The sequence below is a fragment of the Hypanus sabinus genome, chromosome 1 (genome assembly GCF_030144855.1).
Source record: "Hypanus sabinus isolate sHypSab1 chromosome 1, sHypSab1.hap1, whole genome shotgun sequence".
Lineage (NCBI taxonomy): Eukaryota > Metazoa > Chordata > Chondrichthyes > Myliobatiformes > Dasyatidae > Hypanus > Hypanus sabinus.
This window is the reverse complement of record NC_082706.1, coordinates 172,199,646-172,219,800: the sequence shown is the minus strand read 5'-3', so window position 1 is coordinate 172,219,800 and position 20,155 is coordinate 172,199,646. Positions and strand designations below refer to the sequence as shown.

Here is a 20,155-nt window from a genome sequence, read left to right as displayed (position 1 = left end):
GTCAAGGGATATGGGGAGAAGGCAGGAACAGGGTGCTGACTGTGAAATGATCAGCCATGATCACATTGAATGGCGGTGCTGGCTTGAAGGGCCGAATGGCCTACCCCTGCACCTACTGTCTAATGAGGTCAACATGGCAACCACAAGCCCCTCCAGACAGAGCAGCAGGTGGCATGGTGTTCTCCTTCCACTTTGCATGGCTTCTCCGTTCTTTTGATGCACGACTCCAAGGTTCTCAGTATTATTCCGAAGTGTTGCTTCCCCACTTTGAGTGTCATGAGCTGCAGGTTCCCAAAGATCAGTGGGGATGCTATACCTTTCTACAAAAGCTATGAGCACATTCTCAAATATTGTTCTCCATCTGCCGAGTAATCTACTCGTAGGACAGTGCTCATTTTGAGAGTTTGGTTTTGAACTTTCAAATGGGATAGTCTACCGAATGAAGCCAGCTGAGTGCCTCAATACTTGTTGATATAGGCCTGGGAGAGGATGCCGACATTAGTTCACTTATTTTCCTATAAATTTAGATGATTTTGTGGAGACAGCTTTGACAAATTTTGCTAGCCTTTCTTGTTGCCATTTCACTTCACCTTCCATAAATAAATGTAGCTAATCATCACAATTGATTGGACATTGTTCAACCTGCATTGACCTCATTCCAGAATCAAGCTAAATGATTTGCAGCATGTAAACCATGTTTTTAAATTGATGGCAAAATCCAAAGCATCATTTGTAATGTCGACGGTAGCTGGAGGTGACTCACTCAGTGAGTCACTGAGTCACACCTAGGGAGAATGTACAAACTCCTTACAGACAGCAGCAGAATTGAACCAGTGTTAGGAGAGTTGTAATAGTGTTATGCTAACCACTACACTCTTCACTAATATCCCTTTGTGGCTTCATGGCAAAAGTATTTGGCAATATTGTCACGAAGAGTCTTGTGATGTTTTATGTTAAAACTGTGCTATGTAAGTGCAAGAAAACAGAATTTCTTGGAAATGATCAGCAAAACAGGTAACATCTATGGATAAAGAGTTAAATCCCAGGACTGATCATCTTTCATTATTCAAAAAAATGTTAATACAGGTGTCCCGCTTAGCGAACGTTCGCTTTACGACACCTCACTGTTACGAAAGACCTACATTAGTATCTGTTTTCGCTAACCGAAGAGGATTTCCACTTCTACGAAAAAAAGATGCCCGCTTTATACGTGTGTTTACCCCGAGAAAGACTACAATGACCGTGAAGCCTTGTGTGGGCAGTTGTTTGCGCATGTGTATATGTGCCAATTTTTTTTTTTCCAAATTGATTTTGTTTTGCTGTCTTCCGGAGTTTGATAAGTGAAACTACACTGTACATACAATATTGCTACTTTATATAGGGTGTATATTTATCATATCATTCCTGCTTTTACTATGTTAGTGTTATTTGGTTTGATTTGATAGGTTATTTTTTTGGGTCTGAGAACACTCAAAATTTTTTTCCACATAAATTATTGGTAATTGCTTCTTCGATTTACAACATTTCGGTTTACAAACGGTTTTGTAGGAACGCTCTACCTTCGAATAGCAGGGGGAAACCTGTATCTGCATGGACACAGCCTCACTTGCTGAACACTTCAAGATTTCAATACCTACAATTTTATTTTATTTTTGTTCCCATATTAAGGCATGCTCCATACAATATTCTACCCATATTTCATAATGAAATATATTAATTTTCCTGTAATGACCTCTCACCTATTTAAGTGGAAATCCACTTATTGTGAAAGTGAGTTTCTGTAAGGCTAAGAACTCACCCTTGAAACTCTCAATAGAAGATTCTTCATATTCATTTGTACACTAATATTTTTGATTATCTACAAGTATAATGTGTTTCTAAACCTATCTGCTAATTTAACCCATTAAGAGTATCAGTGTGGTGATTCTTCTATTTATCAGCAAGATCAGGACCAACAATGGAAAATCTATATTTTGAGTTATAATGGATAATTTCAGGAAACAATATTCTTTGATGTCAGGCTCATTACAACCCACTACCTACGTGTATACAGTACAGATTTTGTTAATACTAGATTTAGCCCTCACTGCTGCAGACACTTGGGAACAAGCACAAATTTTAAACCTAACTTATTTAAATCACAATAGCCTGAAATTAAATTCCCTCAGTGGAATGTTGTGTTACTTAAATGTTCATCAGCTTCAGATCATTTTTGACCTATTCAGCACTTGCACTCATGCCAATAACTTCACAGTAATTAATCTGGAGTCATCCAGTTTCACAGGCTGTTGGTGAGGAAATATTGCTTATTCTTAACTACTGAAAGACGTTAAAGAGCCAAACACAGATACTGAAGCCACATGAAAGCTCCAGCAGATATTGGAGGTACGATCTTGCCTGAAGGTATTAATCAAACAAAGGATGTTACCATCATGCTGCTACTTACAATTCCTTTAGGACTTCATCTCAACTCCTTGTAAGAGAAGCCAGTCTCATTTCCCAGCTCTTCCCAGTCAACCTGAAATTAAACTGTTTTAGTCTATCGCATCCATTTTTAAAACTGATAACCAATCTGCTTTCATAAACCTATTAGGGTTTATGAAAGTTCAGCACAAGATTACTTGTTTCTCAAAAAATGTTTTTCCTAAAGATGGCGGGGGTGGTGGGAAGAGGGTCATTTGCCTTCTGCGTTTTGAACCATCAGAATTCCTCACTGTTCAGACCCATCACAATTATGAATACATATGTCTAACCAACCATCAGTCCACTGTACTTTAGGGAGAACAATTCAAGGTTCCACAGTGTACACAAATAATTAACTCACTCCCCCTCATGAAGACCCAAAATCTTTCCTGCATCTTCCAATACTTCTGTAGATTAATGAAATGATAGGACTGCACTAATATTGCAAAAGCAAAATTGCAGATGACACAAACCTAAAAAAAGGTACAAAATAATGGAGACTGAACAGATCAGGCAGTATTCACAGGAAAAAGGAAACAAAATTCTGTTCGTTAGAACTGGAAGAGGGAAAATAAATGTGTTTTAAGTTGTAGGGATGGTGAAGGGTGTAGAGAGCAAAGTTAACAACGCCTGTAATGGGATGGAGCCCAAATGACACAAATGCTGAGGTGTCTAAAACGAGAAAGCATACGTTCATGAATGAGGAGGTAACAGCACTAGAGGAAACACAAAGAAGAACCAAGCAAAGCTGAAAGCTGGAACTAAATACCCAAGTGGATGATGGTGGCATGTAACATCTGAACAAACAAAGCTGTTGATCAAATGCAGGAAGTAGGACAGATGTGTGATAATTGACAAAGAATGGAAGTCTGTACGACTTCGATCGTAAAAGTGTACAATTCACAACTGATCCATCTAGGGATGGATAGCAGGATTCCCAACCTTTTTTATGCCATGGACCAATACCACTAAACAATGGATCTGTGGACTCTAGGTTGGGAACCCCTGATCAAGAGGCTTTATAAATTAAGGGAGATGAATAATGACAGAAGAGGAAAAATGGTAGAATAAAAGGCACAAGAATAAAAGCACATTAATGAGACTTGGTGGCAGGAGCAGAGGGACTGGCAGCTCACTATTCCGAGGTTCTGCTGTTTTAGATGCGACAAAGGGGAGGGGATTAAAGGAGGAAGGGTGGTGTTACTGCTCAGGGAAAATGTCACAGCAGTGCTCCATCAGGACAGAATGGAAAACTTGTCTAGTGCGGTGTTATGGGTGGAACTGAGAAATAAGAAAGGTATGACCACGCTAATGGGGCTATACTACAGACCACACAAGAATCCAAGGGATTTTGAATAACAAATTTGTAGTTAGATGGCAGAAGGATGCAAGAAACATATGGTTGTTATAGTAGGTGATTTTATCTTCATATATTGACTAGGATTCCCATACTGTCACAGGACTAGATGGAATAGAGATCATCAAATGTGTCCAGGAAAATTTTCCTAATTAAATCGTAGAAGATCCAAAGAGAGAATATGATCAGCCTTTAGGGAATAAGACAGGGCTGGGCTGGTGACAGAAGTTTGCGTAGGGGAACTCTTTGCATCTAGTGACCACAATGCCATTAGTTTTAAAATAAATATGCAAAAAGGCACGTCAGCTCCATGGATTCTTGTCGTGCGAGGCCCCTTGGGTAAGAGTGACCATAATATGGTGGAATTCTTCATTAAGATGGAGAGTGACATAGTTAATTCAGAAACAAAGGTTCTGAACTTAAAGAAGGGTAACTTTGAAGGTATGAGACGTGAATTAGCTAAGATAGATTGGCAAATGATACTTTAAAGGGTTGACGGTTGATATGCGACGGCAAGCATTTAAAGATCGCAGAGAGTTAGGAGTTGAATGTCCAAGGATATACAATGTATCAGAAAGATAGGCTAGTAGGCAGAGAGGGGTGGTGTGGCCCTGTGTATAAGAAATAATATTAAATCATTAGAAAGGGGCGACATAGGATCGTAAGGTGTAGAGTCTCCATTGGATGAGTTAAGAAATGGGAAGAGTAAAAAGAACCCTAATGGCAGTTGTATACAGGCCTCCAACCAGCAGCTGGGATGTGGATTACAAATTACAGCAAGAGATAGCAATGGAGTGTCAGAAGGGCAATCTCATGATAATCATTGGGAATTTTAACATGAAAGTGGATTGGGAAAACCAGGTCAGTACTGGACCTCAAGAGAAAGAATTTGTAGAATATCTAGGGGATTTTTTTTTGAACAGGTTGTTCAGCCCACTTGGGGATTGCCTGTGCTGGACTGGGTGTTGGGCAATGATCCAGAGGCGATAAGAGAGCTCAAGGTTAAGGAACCCTTATGGTACAGTGATAACAATATGATCTAGATCACTGAAATTTGAGAAGGAGAAACTAAATTCCAATGTGTCAGTATTTCAGTAGAATAAAGGAAATTACAATGGCATGAGAGGTTGACTGGAAAGGGACACTAGCAGGAAGGACAGCAGAGCAGCAATGGCTGTAGTTTCTTCAAAAAATGAGGGAAGTGAAAGATAGATATATTCCAAATAAGAAAAAAATTTCAAATGGAAGGAGGACACTACCATGGGTGACAAGTGAAGTTAGAGCCAAAGTAAAAGCAAATGAGAGGGCATACAAGGAAGCTAAAGCCAGTGGGAAGTTAGAGGATTGGAGAGCTTTTGAAAGCTTGCAGAAGGAAACTAAGAAGGTTATTAGGAAGAAGTCAGAGCCAAAGTAAAAGCAAATGAGAGGACATACAAGGAAGCTAAAGCCAGTGGGAAGTTAGAGGATTGGAGAGCTTTTGAAAGCTTGCAGAAGGAAGAAAAAGATGAATCATGAAAGGAAGCTGGTGACTGATATCAAAGATACTAAAAGCTTTTTCTTTTAAAAAGTCGAGGGTAGATATACAAAATGATGCTGGAGATATGCTGGAGAGATGCAGAGATGGCAGAGGAACTGAATGCGTATTTTGCATCAGTCTTCACAGTGGAAGACATCTGCAGTATACTGGACATTAAAGAGCGTCAAGGAAGTGAAGTAAGTGCAGTGAAAATTACAACTGAGAAGGTGCTCAGGAAGCTTAATGATCTACGAGTGGATAAATCTCCTGGACCTGATGGAATGCACCCTCGAGTACTGATCAATGATCTTTCAAGAATAAAGAGATTCTGGCATAGTACCGGATGACTGGAAAATTGCAAATGTTACTCCACTATCTAAGAAGGGTGAGAGGCAGCAGAAAGGAAACTATAGACCTGTTAGCCCGACATCAGTGGTTGGGAAGTTTTTGGAATTGATTGTTAGGGATGAGATTATGGAATACCTGGAGCCACATGACAAAATAGGCCAAAGCCAGCATGGTTTCCTGAAAGGAAAATCCTGCCTGACTACACTACTGCAATTTTTTGAAGAAATTACAAGCAGCGTAGGCAAAGGAGATGCTGAACTTGGATTTTCAGAAGCCCTTTGACAAGTTGCCAGACGAGGCTGCTTAATAAGATAAGAGTCCATGGAATTATAGGGAAGTTACTAGCATTGGTGGAGCATTGGCTGATTGGCAGAAAACAGAGAGGGGGATTACAGGGATCCTATTCTCATTGGCTGCTGATTACCAGTGGAATTCCACAGGGGTTGGTGTTGGGACCGCTGCTTTTTACAATGTACGTCAATGTACATTAATGGATTTGTGGCTAAATTTGCCAATGATACAAAGATAGGTGGAGGAGCAGGTAGTGCTGAGGAAACAGAGAGCCTGCAGAGAGACTTAAATAGTTCAGGAGAATGAGTAAAGAAATGGCAAATGAAATACAATGTTGGAAAACATATGATCATGCACTTACGTGGAAGAAATAAATGAACTAACCATTATTTAGATGGAGAGAGAATTCAAAATGCAGAAATGCAAAGGGACTTGGGAATCTTTGTGCAAGATACCCCAAAGGTTAACCTCCAGGTTGAATTGTATGTGAAGAAGGCAAATGCAATGTTGGCATTCATTTCTAGAGGTATAGAATATAAAGAGCAGGGATATGATGTTGAGGCTCTATAAGGCACTCGTGAGACCACACTTGGAGTATTGTGTGCAGTTTTTGGGCTCTTTATTTTAGAAAGGATATACTGACATTGGAGAGGGTTCAGAGAAGATTCACGACAGTGATTTCAGGAATGAAAGGGTAACCATATGAGGAACATCAGGCAGCTCTTGGGTTGCATTCCCTGGAGTTCAGGAGAATGAGGGGGGATCCCATTGAAACATTCCAAATATTAAAAGACCTGAACAGATTAGATATGGCTAAGTTATTTCCCATGGTAGAGGATTCTAGAACAAGAGGGCACAACTTCAGGATTGAAGGACGTCCAATTTAGAACAGAGATGTGGAGAAATTACTTTAGTCAGAGGGTGGTAAATCTGTGGAATTTGTTGTTGTGACCGGCTGTGGAGGCCAAGTCATTGGGTGCATTTAAGGCAGAGATAGATAGGTTCTTGATTAACCAGGGCATCAAAGGATATGGGCAGAAGGCAGGGGAGTGGGGATAACTGGAAGAATTGGATCAGCCCATGATTGAATGGCGAAGCAGACTCAATGGGCCAAATGATCTATTTCTGCTCCTATATCTTATGGTCTTAAAGGATTGCAATGGCCAAAATCGGTCCTCTGGAAGATCAGAACAGTAGTCCATGTGTGGAGTCAAAACAGATGGGGGAAGATCCTATCATAACTATTTTGCATCTGTATTTAATCAGGAAGACGGATACAGAGTCTATAGAAGTGAGGCAAAGTGGCATCAACTTCATGGACCCTTTACAGATTACAGAGGAGGAGGTGTTTGCTATCCTGAGGCAAATCAAGGCAGATAAATTCCCAGGGCCTGACAAGGTGTTCCCTTGGATCCTACAGGAGTCAAGTGCAGAAATTGCCGGGGCCTTAGTAGATAATCCTTAGCAACAGGTGAGGCACCTGAAGACTGGAGCATTGCCAGTGTTCTGTTGCTCAAGAAGGCTCAAAAATAAAGCAGCAAATTATCAGCCTGACATCTGTGGTTGGAAAGACATTGGAAGGTATTCTAAAGGACCGGATATACGAATCTTTTGATAGAAGTGGGCTGATTAAGGATAGTCAGCATGGCTACATGCATGACAGGTCATGCCTAACCAATCTTACAGAGATTTTCAAGGAAGTTACCAGGAAAACTGATGAAGGCAAAGCAGTGAATGTTGTCTACATGGACTTTAGCAAGGCATCTGACACGGCCCTGCATAGGATGTTAGTCAAGATGGTTCAGTCACTCCGCATTTAAGATGATGTAGTAAATTTAGCCAGTCCTGATGAAGGGTCTTGGCCTGAAAATGTCAACTGTGCATTTCCATAGATGCTGCCTAACCTGTTGAGTTCCTCTAGCATTTTTTGTGTTGTGGTTAAATTGTCTTAGACATTGGCTTTGAGGGAGAAGCTGGAGAGTGGTTGTAAAGGGTTAGCACTGGGTGCCTGTGACTAGTGGTGTGCTGCAGGGATCGGGTGCTGGGTCCATTGTTGTTTGTCATTTGTATCAATGATTTGGATGATAGTGTGGTTAACTAGACCAGCAAATGTGCAGATGACACCGAGATTGGGGGTGTAGTGCACAGCAAGGAAGACCATCATGGCTTAAAGAGGGATCTGCATCAGCTGGAAAAATGGCAGATGGATTGTAATACAGACATGTGAGAGGTTTGGCACCTTAGTAGGACCTTCCAGGGCAGGTCTTGCACAATGAATGGTAGAGCAGAGGAGTGTGGTAGAACAAAGGGATCTGGGAAAACAGGTCCATAATTCGTTGAAAGTGTCACCGCAGGTAGATAGGGCTGTAGAGAAAGCTTCTGGCACATTGGCCTTCGTAAATCAATATATTGGGTACAAGAGATGGGATGCAACGTTGAAGTTGCACAAGACATTGGTGAGACCTAATTTGCAGTATTGTTTCCAGTTTTGGTCACTAACCTACAAGAAAGATGTAAGATTGACAGAGTACAGAGAAAATTTACAAGGATGTTGCTGGGTCTGGAGGAACCAAGTTATAAGGAAAGATTTTCTAGGTTAGGACTATTCCATAGAACGCTGAAGTCTGAGGGGAGATTTGATAGAGATATACAAAATTATGAGAAGATGGGTAAACGCAAGCATGCTTGTTCCACTGAGGTTGGGTGGAGTACAATCAGAAGTCATGGGTTAAGGGTGAAAGGTGAAAAGTTTAAAGGGAACCTGAGAGGAAACTTCTTCACGCAGAAGGCTGAGAGTGTGGAATGAGCTGCCAATGCAAATGATGCATGTGAGCTTGATTTCAAAGTTTAAGTGAAGTTTGGATACGTTCATGGATAGTAGGGTTATAGAGGGCTAAGGTCCTGTTGTAGGTGCACGGGAGTAGGTGGTTTGAATAGGTTAGCATGGACTAGATGTGCCAAAGAGCCTGTTTCTCTGCTGTACTTCCCCACGACTCTCTGACAAGAATCATATTACCAGAAATACTCAGCGATTTAGATAACACCTATGGAAGACAATGCCAATGTTACAAGGCCTTGTAGAAAAACCTAAAATTGTCTCATTTAAACCAGTTCCAACAACTGTAATGTGTCCAGATGAACAATGAAATACTCAAGCTTACAACCAGGCTGTTTGCAAAAGCATGAGAGGCCAAAGGAGAGAGAGAATGCAGTAGAAAATTAAAGAACCTGGTTAAAAAAAAAGGTCAGCACTGATCTGAAAGGGAATTATTCTGTGAACAGTCACCGAATCTGCATCAGATTTCTCTGCTGAAGAGGAGACCACTTGAGGACCATGGATACAGAACAGTAAACTGGAAGAACTGCAAATGAATGACTGGTTCATCTGCAGGACAGTTTTGAATGCTGGATAATGGTGAGGTTACCAAGAGGCTTTTCCATTGGAAATTCTGATAATGAAAACATTTGCTAGAGAGGTACAGTAGAGAAAATCAAGTTTTCTGTAAAGAGGAGAGAGGGACAGGTATTACTGGTGGTAGTGTCTCTTCGAACATGGTAAAAATTGTAGAAAAAAATTCAGTATCTCTCTTCTTTGTGTACAGCTTCCAGAAACTTGCTATTTGCATTCACAACCTGGAGATTGTTGGTCTAATGTCAAACTAAGCAATGCACAAAATAAAATGCTGGAGGAACTCAGCAGGTCAGGCAGCATCTATGGAAAAGAGTATAGTTAACTTCTTGGGCCGAAACCCTTCAACAAGACTGGAAAAATAAAGTTGAGTAGATTTAAAAGCTGAGGGGAGGGGAGAGAGAAACACAGGTCATTGGTGAAACCTGGAGTGGGAGGGATGAAGAAAAGAGCTGGGAAGTTGATTGGTGAAAGAGACAGAAGGCCATGGAAGAAAGGAAGAAGTGGGGAGGAGTACCAGAGGGAGGTGATGGGCAGGCAAAGAGGTAAGGTGAGAGAGGGAAAAAGGGATGGGAAATGGTGAAGGGGTGTGGAGGGCATTACCAAAAGTTTGAAAAATCGACGTTCATGCCATCAGTTTGGAGGCTACCCAAACGGAATACAAGGTGCTGTTCCTCCAATCTAAGTATGGCCTCATCATGTCAGTGGAGAAGGCCATGGATGTACATATCGGAATGGAAATGGACAGCATCTATGGAATTAAATGAACAATCAACATGGCAGGGGGATGGAAACTGAAGTGATAGAACTGAGAATGGGGCAGTTTGTATACAAGTAGATACAGTGTGTAGTGAGACTGTGAGGAAGGACAAAATTGCAGTCAATGGAATGAGTTGAAGTGTAACATGGGGACAAAATATACAAGCAGATCAGGAAAATCAGGTTGGTGGTGGACCCCAAAAGAGAGAATTTGCAGTATACCTATAAGATGGCTTTTAGAGCAGCTTGTGGTTGAACCCACAAGGGGAAAGGCAATTCTGGATCAGATATTGTGTAATGAACCAGATTTGATTAAGGAGCTTAAGGTATAGGAACCCTTAGGAGGTGGTGATCATGGTATGATAGAATTCATCTAGCAGTGTGAGGGGAACAAAAAGTCAGATGTATCATTATTACTGTGGAGTAAAGGGAAGTACAGAGGTTGATTGAAATGGGACACTAGTAGGGATGATGGCTGAACAGCAACTGCAGGCAGAGGAAAGGTACATCCCAAATATTAAGAAGTATTCTAAAGAGAAGATGAGGCAACCATGGCTAATATAGGCAGTCAGAGCCAGCATAAAAACAAATAAAAGAGCATATTTTTAGGAAGTTAGAGGGTTGGGAAGCTTTTAAAGCCAACAGATTACAATTTAAAAAATATAAGGAAAGGAATAATCAAATACGAAGGCCAGCTAGCCAAAAATATCAAAAAGGATACCATATGTTTTTTATTCAGATTTATAAAGAGTAAAAGAAAGCTGAGAGAGGAAATTGGACCACTAGAAAATGACGTTGGAGAGGTAGTAATGTGAGACAAAGAAATGGCCAACGAATGTAAAAGTATTTTGCATCAGTCTTTATAGTAGAGGACATTAGCAGTATGCCAGAAATTTGAGAGCAGAGCAGACAGAAGTGACTGTAATTGCTGAAACTAAGGGGAAGGTGCTTGGGAAGCTGAAGGTAGGTACGTCAACTGAAGCAGGTGGACTACATAGCTGAAGAGAATGTGGAGGCATTACAAATGATCTTTCAAGAATCATGAGATTCTGGAAAGGTTCCTGTGGACTGAAAAGTTGCAAATGTCACTCCAGTTCTTAAGAAGGGAGGGAGTCAGAAGAAAGGAAATTATTAGCCAATAGCCTGACTTGAGAGGTTGGAGTCCATTATTAAGGAGGAGTTCTTGGGGTACTTGAAGGTGCATAAAAGACCAAAGTCAGCATAGGGAAATCTTAAGGGAAAATCTTGCCTGACAAATCTGTTGGAATTCTTTGAGGAAGAAATATTGCCTGACCTCTGTGGTTGGGAAGATGTTAAAAGTCAATTGTTAAGGATGAGGTGATGAACTACCTGGTGACATAGGACAAAATGGTACAAAGTCAACATGGTATTCTTCAGGGAAAATCCTGCCTGACGAACCTGTTGGAATTCTTTGAGGAGATTACCAGTAGGATAGATAAAGGGGATACAGCGGATGTTGAATATTTGGACTTCCAGAAGGCCTTTGACAAAGTGCCACACATGAGGCTGCTTACCAAGTTAAAGGCCCATGGTATTACAGGAATGTTACTAACATAGTTAGAGCATTGGCTGATTGGTAGGAGGCAGCAAGTGGGAATAAAAGGAGCTTTTTCTGGTTGACTGCCTGTGACTAGTGGTGTTGTGTAGGGGTCAGTATTGGGACCACTTCTTTTTATGCCGTATATAAATGATTTAGATGATGGAATAAATGGCTTTGTTGCCAAGTTTGCAAATGGTACGAAGATTGATGGAGTGGCAGGTAGTGTTAAGGAAACAGATCAGATGCAGAAGGACTTGGACAGATTAGGAGAATGGGCAATAAAGTGGCAAATGAAATACAATGTTGGAAAATGCATGGTCATGCACTCTGGTAGTAGAAATAAATATACCGACTATTTTCTAAACAGAGAAAATTCAAAAATCTGAGATGCAAAAGGACTTGGGAGTCCTTGTGTAGAACACCTAAAGGTTAACTTGCAGGTTGAGTGGTGGTGAGAAAGGCAAGTGCCATGTTAGCATTCATTTCAAGAGGTCTAGAATACAAGAGCAGGGACGTGATGCTGAGGCTTTATTCAGGCAATGGTGAGGCCTCACCTTGAGTATTGTGTACAGTTTTGGGCTGCTCATCTAAGAAAACGTGCACTGACATTGGAGAGGGTCCAGAGGAGGTTCACAAGGGTGATTCCAGAAATGAAAGGGTTAACATATGAGGAATGTTTGAGGCTCTGGGTCTGTACTCGCCGGGATTTAAAAGGATGAGGGGGGATCTCATTGAAACTTTTCAGATGTTAAAATGCCTAGACAGCAGATGTAGAAAGGATGGTTCCCATAGTTGGAGGGGGAGAAAGAGTCTAGGACACGAGGCCACAGCCTCAGGATAGAGGGGCGCCCTTTCAAAACAGAGATGCGGAGAAATCTCTTTAGGCAGAGGGTGATGAATTTGTGGAATCTGTTACCACAGGCAGCTGTAGAGGCCTGGTTGCTGGGTGTACTTAAGGCAGAGATTGATAGGTTCTTGATTGGACCTGGCATCAAAGGTTACGGGGAGAAAGCCGGGGAACGGGGTTGAGGAGGAGGAAAAAAAAAGGATAAGCCATCATTGAATGGCGGAGCAGACGATGAGCCAAATGGCTTAATTCTGCTCCTATGTCTTATGGTCAAAATACAGCAGGTGCACCGAAGTTACCTCTGAAGAGATTTGCACAGCCTGCCAGTGGTAATAAAGGCTCTTGAAGTTCCTCAACTCTCAAAGAAAAAAAATGAAAAACCTTCTGCTGCTTTTTTTCAGAGAAGAGCTGACTAGGAAATATTATAAGCATCATCTTTCCACGCAGCATATGACCAGGATTTTCCAATGTCACTGGATCCATCCAGAGAGCTCCATTGCTTCATTACTTGTTGAAAGCAAATGAATAAACAGTGTAACAGTGCCAGCAGTTTCAGATTAAAATGGCGCTGGTGAAGCACGGCGATGATTTACAGGTAGCAAACAAAACAAAAAACTACTTTTTCTCAAATATAATCAATAGCCTGTAACTTCTCTTTCAGAGTTGAGCTGTTGAACCGCTACCTGGCATTTTTGCTGTATGAACTGAAGTCTTGAAGGTGCAGCATACTTGCAGTGTAGTGTGTGCAGGGTGAGTTGAGGCAGAGAGACCTGGAACAAGGTTTACTTGTCTCTATATTGAACTGTGGCTGTGGGTTATAACAAACGGGCTCTTCTATCGGTTGCAGTGATGCCTGGCTTTGTGGCTGTGAACCCACTTTTGTGAACTTCAGTTCTGAATGTATTTGCTTATTTTTAATGCTTGCATGATTTGATTTTTTTCTGCAGGTTTGATGTTTGACAGACTTTTTTTTTTAAATAGGTTCTTTGTTTTGTGGCTGCCTATAAGGAGACTAGTCTCAAGGTTATATATAGTATGGAAACTTTGATAATAAATTAACTTTGATACCATGAGCTTTTTTGTGTCATAAATGGCAGTTCATTTTGAGTGCTCACATTTGATGGCGCATGCAGAAGTTCAAGACTTACTGAGTGGCAGATGGCGCTTCATCAGCCAAAATTATTCCATTAGTGGACTCCAAGTGACATCCAAGCAGCAGAGCCCAATCTTGTGGAATTCCAAGCCCACCACCCACCACCTGTACAGATCTGGTGTAGCATCACATCTAACGTTATTGATTTCAATGGGGATTTTACGTTTGCAATTTGAAGACAGGGTTGAAAGCAACTTGGTTTTATTTTAATTATTTTGTTACTTGAATTTTACTCTTCTTCAAAAAGACTCCTAGCATCAGAAACATTTAAATACTAAAATCCTTGCAGGCTTTAAAAGTAAGCAAAATACCATTCTTGCCAATTTCAGTCCTGACACAGACGCTGGGGAGCAAGGTTTTAGACTGCACCACCCAAGGCCTACTTGCAGCTGACAATCTGCTGCCCTACCCAAAGGCAGGAAATTGGTCTGTGGTGCTACAGCACATTGGGTTTGCTCAGAAACCGAGCTCTGTTGCTATACATCTTGCATGCTCAGAAGACCTCACTGACATAACCTTTTAAAAGGATAATGAGGAAAAAAAAGTAAGTTTATAACTCGGTCAAAAATAAGAAAAAAGATCAAAACTAACCAAATTAATTTTCTAAAAAAAAAGAGATGAGTTTACTCCTTATGGAAGCCCCAAATGTATTGGAAGGTTATTGACAGTGAATATTTCTGTTCTATACATCAACATCCTGGATCCTCAAAAGATTTCCCATATTCTGAGATTTCAGAAATTATTAGGGTGTGCATTATATTAGATTCCTTCAGTTTTTTTTGGTGTTTCCTCTCTTGGGAATGATCTGTTAATTTGTGTTGGGGGTTTGCTACTGTTCTTTTCTGTAAATGAAGGGGCTGGGGATTGTTATGAGTAGGAGGTCAGTGATTGTTATCGTGGTGGCTTTTTGCTGCATCGTGCGGGGATTTTGGGATCTTCACTTTGTGGTTCTTTTCTTTTTCATGCTGGGGGGGGGGGAGAAGAAAAGTTGATGTCTTTTCTTTCATTAACACCCATGGCCTTCCTGTACTTCATGACTATCTGGAGAAGACCAATATCAGTGTTGCATTGTACATGCATAGTTTGATAATAACTTGACAATAACCATTTTCAGATTTTAAATCTGCAAGGAAGGCAAGATCTGGGTCTAATGCAGACTTCACTGTTTTAAAAACAATGAACTATTTGCATTTGTAGATTTAATTAATTGTTTGTATTTTAGGTGGGTTCATCAAATCATGTTTAGTAGCTTTTCAGACCTTAAGTATGTAATTTCATTAAATAATAGTCTCAAAGACAATAAATTAAAATTACTGACAGCTTTGACAGATGGGAAAGCAGTATGCCTGGCTCTGTCATCTGGCACAAGTTTTGTTTTGGCAAGCGAAGATTTCCGTTCTAACCAGCTGACCCAATTATGATGCACTAGGCCATGACACAGGCCTCACTAACCATATCCATGGTGCTATTAGCCAATGTGTTCAGCTTTATAGACCTGAATTAACTAAGTGTGGGACAGTGATCACAGGATGCAGGTGGTGGTCCTTCCTCAGAAAAATTCTAAGCCATTATTTCTGAAATAACGTCAAATCAGTGTTTCTGACAGTAGGTTTAAATTTTTGCTGCGAATAACATTTCTTCTCAAACCTAACTAATTCTTTATTTATCATTTGCCTGTAACAAATCCATTTCCCCCGGATGATCAGGCAGTGGTTCAGTGAATTCGATGCTCATTGGTCATTTTTGTGGAATTTCATATTTAAACAGGTGATGGCTTTAAAAGAAAGTAAACATTTTATATTGTAGGTATCATAAGTGAAGACAGCACTTAGTTCCGAATCTTAATTGGTCTTTTGAGCCGCCTTCTTGACCACTGTAATACTTCTGGTGAAAGTACTACTGTAATTCTATTAGGTAACAAAATCCAGATTTGGACTTCGTCATGATATAAATGTTATAGAACTTGGAGGGGATAAGTTTCCACAGGATGTCTCTCTCTGTATGGGAGAGGTTACAAATTTTGGAAATGCTGCTGGAACACAGGCCGATTATTTTTGTAAATGGTACACATGGCAGGTCTTGATATTGGGAATGAACGCTTAAGATGGTGGATGGTACTTTGAGTGGGCTGCTTTCCTTAGATCGGAGTTTTATTGGAGTCACATTCATCCTGTCACATGCTGTACCACTTCACACTTCCAAATTGCACACTGCAGATAGTGGAAGAGCTTTGGGATGGCAGGAGTTGATTTTATTTTACCACTTAACATTTCTGAACAATGAAGTTCCAAAACAAGTTCATAGCACTAAGTAGGCTGTGAGTTCTGCTCTAGCCAGACATTGCACACACCCACATTAACTAGAAATCAAATAACTACAATCATGAGGTAACAAAAAAAGAGACTGTTTGGTGAATCAGTGTGATTTTGCTTTTCAAGTCATTTTAATTCCCTCTGCCAATGGAGGCAAAATCTGTAACTTTGTTTCAAAGTCCTCAAAAACTACATTCAGTTGCTTCATGAGGCCTGGAACATAGAAACCTGAAGAGGGCAAGAAAACCTACAAATTTATCGTTCTCCAAATGAAGCAAAAAGGGCTTTTATTAGCACTCTTCATATGTGGCAAGACCCCAAAACTTGGGATATGTGTTGAGCTGTTAATTCTATGATAAGGTGCTTCAGGTACAATATAGAAATGCTTCCTTGTGTCCATATGAATTTCTTGGAAGTATTTGTGCTTTAAAAAAAGAGATAATATTTGCCAGGAAGGCCACCAGGCTACACAAACAAGACCAGGAAGGGTTGTCAGAACTATGTTTAAATCATCTTTCCATAGAGAAAATAAAGAGAATAAAAGGTGGTTTAAAGAAACAATCACAACTCAAGGTTAGTCCATGCTGATCGTTTCAAACACAGTGAACTGATATTTACTTTATTTTGAGAAGCAAAGGTCATACACAGGTTCCAAAACGCTTAGAGTAAACAAAATCCTAGTTTTATTTGGAATCAGCAATTTGTGTTTTTAAATGGAAATGAATTCATTGCTACTCAAAAGTTCCATTTACTAATATGTCCCTGCACCATTAATTACTTATAACTTAAATGTTTCTGTGGAATGGGATTATAACTAGTATTTTCCAAAATTAGTATTATATATCAGAATAAAGTCACCTACAACTCAATAAAAAAACTGAGCTCCAACCTTCACTCCATATCGTAATTGCTGAGAAACAATGCTTCCCAACATTAAAATATCTACATTATATTAAACTTTAAAAATGTAACTTTAAAAAGCACAATTTCATTTAAGATATTTTCCTGCTGAGTTTTCTAACATCTCCTGTATGAGCACCACACATTTAGCAAACTAAATTCATAGTTGAAATAAAAGTTACAGTGTGGAAATATTAACATTGGGAAATACAGGTATTTCTTACCTAAACATAAGAGATTCTGCAGATGCTGGAAATCCACAGCAACACACACAAAATGATGAAGAAACTCAGCAGATTTGGCAGCAACTATTGAAAGGAATGAATAGTTGACGTTTCGCACCAATACTTTTAGGCAGAGTCCTGACGAAGATCTCGGCCTGAAATATCAACCATTCATTTCTTTTACTTAATTGTTCCATCAGAAGCACCAGACAATCAAAAAATTAATAGAAAAAACCCATATCGCAAAATTTACACAGTAAATTAAACAGTAAACCCAGAAAGATGATGGCTCGCACCATTTGCCTGCTCCAGTTATCATTTATAGCAGCTTTAATAGAGTGGGGAAAATGAAAGTAATAGGCAAAAATATACCAGATACTCCTCATCAAACTGACCTATCTTTAAGTGCTTAAACCACAAGGCTGATAAATAAGAAACCAGAAATCACAATGCACTAGAGAACCTCTTGACAGATGCATTAACATGGCTCTCCACTGAGCAATAGGTATCTCGTCAGAAATGGACAATCTATATTGCACTGAAGGGGGAAAATATCAGCTAATCTGTAAATTCTCAGCTTTCTAAGCACAGGACAAGCTGCAATTATCTTGATACAGCTATTCAAAGAGATTACTCAGCAAGTGCAAAATTCCCTCTTTGAAATTGCTTTTATTCTGCAGCCAATTTGTTCTTGCTAACCTGTAAAATACAAACTGAAGTAAGGTACATTCAAGCTTCACCAATAAATATATCGATTACCTAAATGCTCAAAGATCTAGAAAAATTCAGAACTAGGCCTACAGTTAGTGTGTTCACGTGCTTGAAACTAGTCCATTGGCTTTGAAATCAAAAATGTGTTTCCATGACAACTGAATGCACAAGGGATCATTCTAAATGTCCACCGTACATACCACGGACCGAACAATCTGCAAATTCTGTGTTTTTGCTCTCCAAAAATCAGGTCTGTCGAAGACAATTGTAAAAGCCTGGCATCAAATCATTAACATAACTGTAAAAATGGATATAGGTATTTAAAATGTATAGTTGTTAAGCCTAAAGTGATTAGAACAGCATTTCAGCACTATCTTACCACAACTGCTCTAACCCTCTCCACTGGTTTGATCAAATGTAACATCTGGAACATTTAAGCAGGTCAGAGTGAACCATACTGGCCACATCACAACTCTTGCAGGAGTGCTCCAATTGGCTTCACGGGGAGATATCATACACACCACTTTAAAAATATCAACAACCAGGTCTACAAACATATATTTTTATTATCTTTAAAACACTGAAGTAAATTGGGTTCAGAAAGCCTCACATAACCATATTAATACAGCATGCCAATCAGGTACAGGCATGTATGATGCAATTCGTTGTTTAAAGAATTACAAACATTACTAAAGCATAAGGTAACACTCTTCTCAAGCCTATTATTGTCTACAAGATCAGTTTGAAAGTTAAGAGTCTTAGTAATTTCCAAGTTAAAAGACAGCATCCAAGATATTTCATCTTCTGAGATGACAAGTGCTATCTGTTAAATAAGGGATCAACTCATGTTCTTTAAAATGTTTCAATGAGATCACATTTAATGCTTGTAGGAGGGTGTAATAGCAACATGGCATGTTCACTTAGACAGGAATTTAATAGAAGAATATACAAGATGAATTCAATTGGGGACTTAATTACTTCTGCATGCTCCTGTCTAAGTCCTGCCTCCGATCACCTTCACCTTAAGTATCATTGCTTTCATTTCCATTACGCATTGCATATGGAGATCAAATTAAAAACAGACCTAAAATGAAGGGCAATTCCTTACATGCAACCTGTTGGTCGGACCAGTCTCAATGCTTTAAGTACCACCCATGAACCAACTACAAATGTTACCCCACAAAATTATAATGAAGCTTGCCCAAAAGCCTCTTCGTTGAGGAAGGGTAGAGACCAATCAGATTTGTATCCTGCTAACTATATTGGCAGAAAGTACCTTCCAGCAGTTAGACTCCACAAGCTGTTTGTGTTTTTTAAAAATTTATTGAAGGTAACATACAATTTTAAAACATATTATTTATCATACTAATTATTGAGTGTTTCTTTTAACATAATTGCTATGAAAGGTTGGCATGCAGTAGTGCCAAGTAACACTAACCAGTCAGTTTTTTTCTGTAATATACTGAATCTTTTACTCCGCAGAGCACAATGTGCAACAAAATAAGCAGCTGAAACAGTACTACATACAGTACATGGCTCGACAAGAAATTGGTCACACAGCACAAGTCATGAACAAAGCCTAGCAGAGGACAAATTTAGGTGATTTCTTTATTCAACCTCTCACTTCAGCAGTCTGAGTTACCCACCTGCTTCAAGCAGGCTTCAATTATTCTGGTGCCGAAGAAGAGAGTGGTGACCTGCCTCAATGATTATCGCCCAGTGGCACTTACATCCATTGTGTTGAAGTGTCTGGAGAGGTTGGCGATTAAACACATCAACACCTGCCTAAGAAGAGACTTGGATCCACTGCAATTTGCCTACTGGTATAAAAGGTCCACAACAGATGCCATCTTGTTGGCTCCTCACTCAACCCAGCAACATTTGGACAACAAAGACGCACACATCAGGATGCTCATTATTGACTACAGCTTGGCATTCAATACCATCATTCCCTCAAAGCTGATCAATAAGCTTCAAAACCTTGACCTCAATTAGAATCTTGTGCGATTAGATTAGAACCTCAATTTCCTCACTTGCAGACCCCAGTCAAATTGCCAACATCTCCTCCACAATCTAAATTAGCACAGCTGTACAACAAGGCTGTGTGGTTAACCTCACGCTCTACTCGCTTTACACTTACGATCGTGTGGCTAAGCACAGCTCCAGTGCTATATTTAAGTTTGCCAATGGCTGAATCCAAGGTGGTGACGAAATCAGCAAATAAGAGATGGAATGAAAATCTGGCTGAGTGGTGCCACAACAACAACCTCTCTCACAATGTCAGCAAGAACAACAAGCTGATTA

General features: G+C 40.0%; 1 protein-coding gene across 13 annotated transcripts in view; it reads right to left on the bottom strand.

Annotated features, from left to right (window-relative positions):
* The window catches only part of fam110b (family with sequence similarity 110 member B), a 165,517-nt gene that overhangs the window by 62,210 nt on the left and 83,152 nt on the right, over positions 1–20,155 (bottom strand). For 3 of the 13 annotated variants that reach the window (XM_059981475.1, XM_059981414.1, XM_059981467.1), the window contains one exon: positions 2,447–2,518. The exons of 7 other annotated variants lie outside the window; for them this stretch is intronic. The gene's annotated coding sequence lies outside the window, so the exon portion shown is untranslated. Of the gene's footprint in view, positions 1–2,446; positions 2,519–17,140; positions 17,296–20,155 lie in introns of all 13 variants that reach the window. 3 more of the 13 variants (XM_059981460.1, XM_059981396.1, XM_059981405.1) reach the window with 2 other exon arrangements.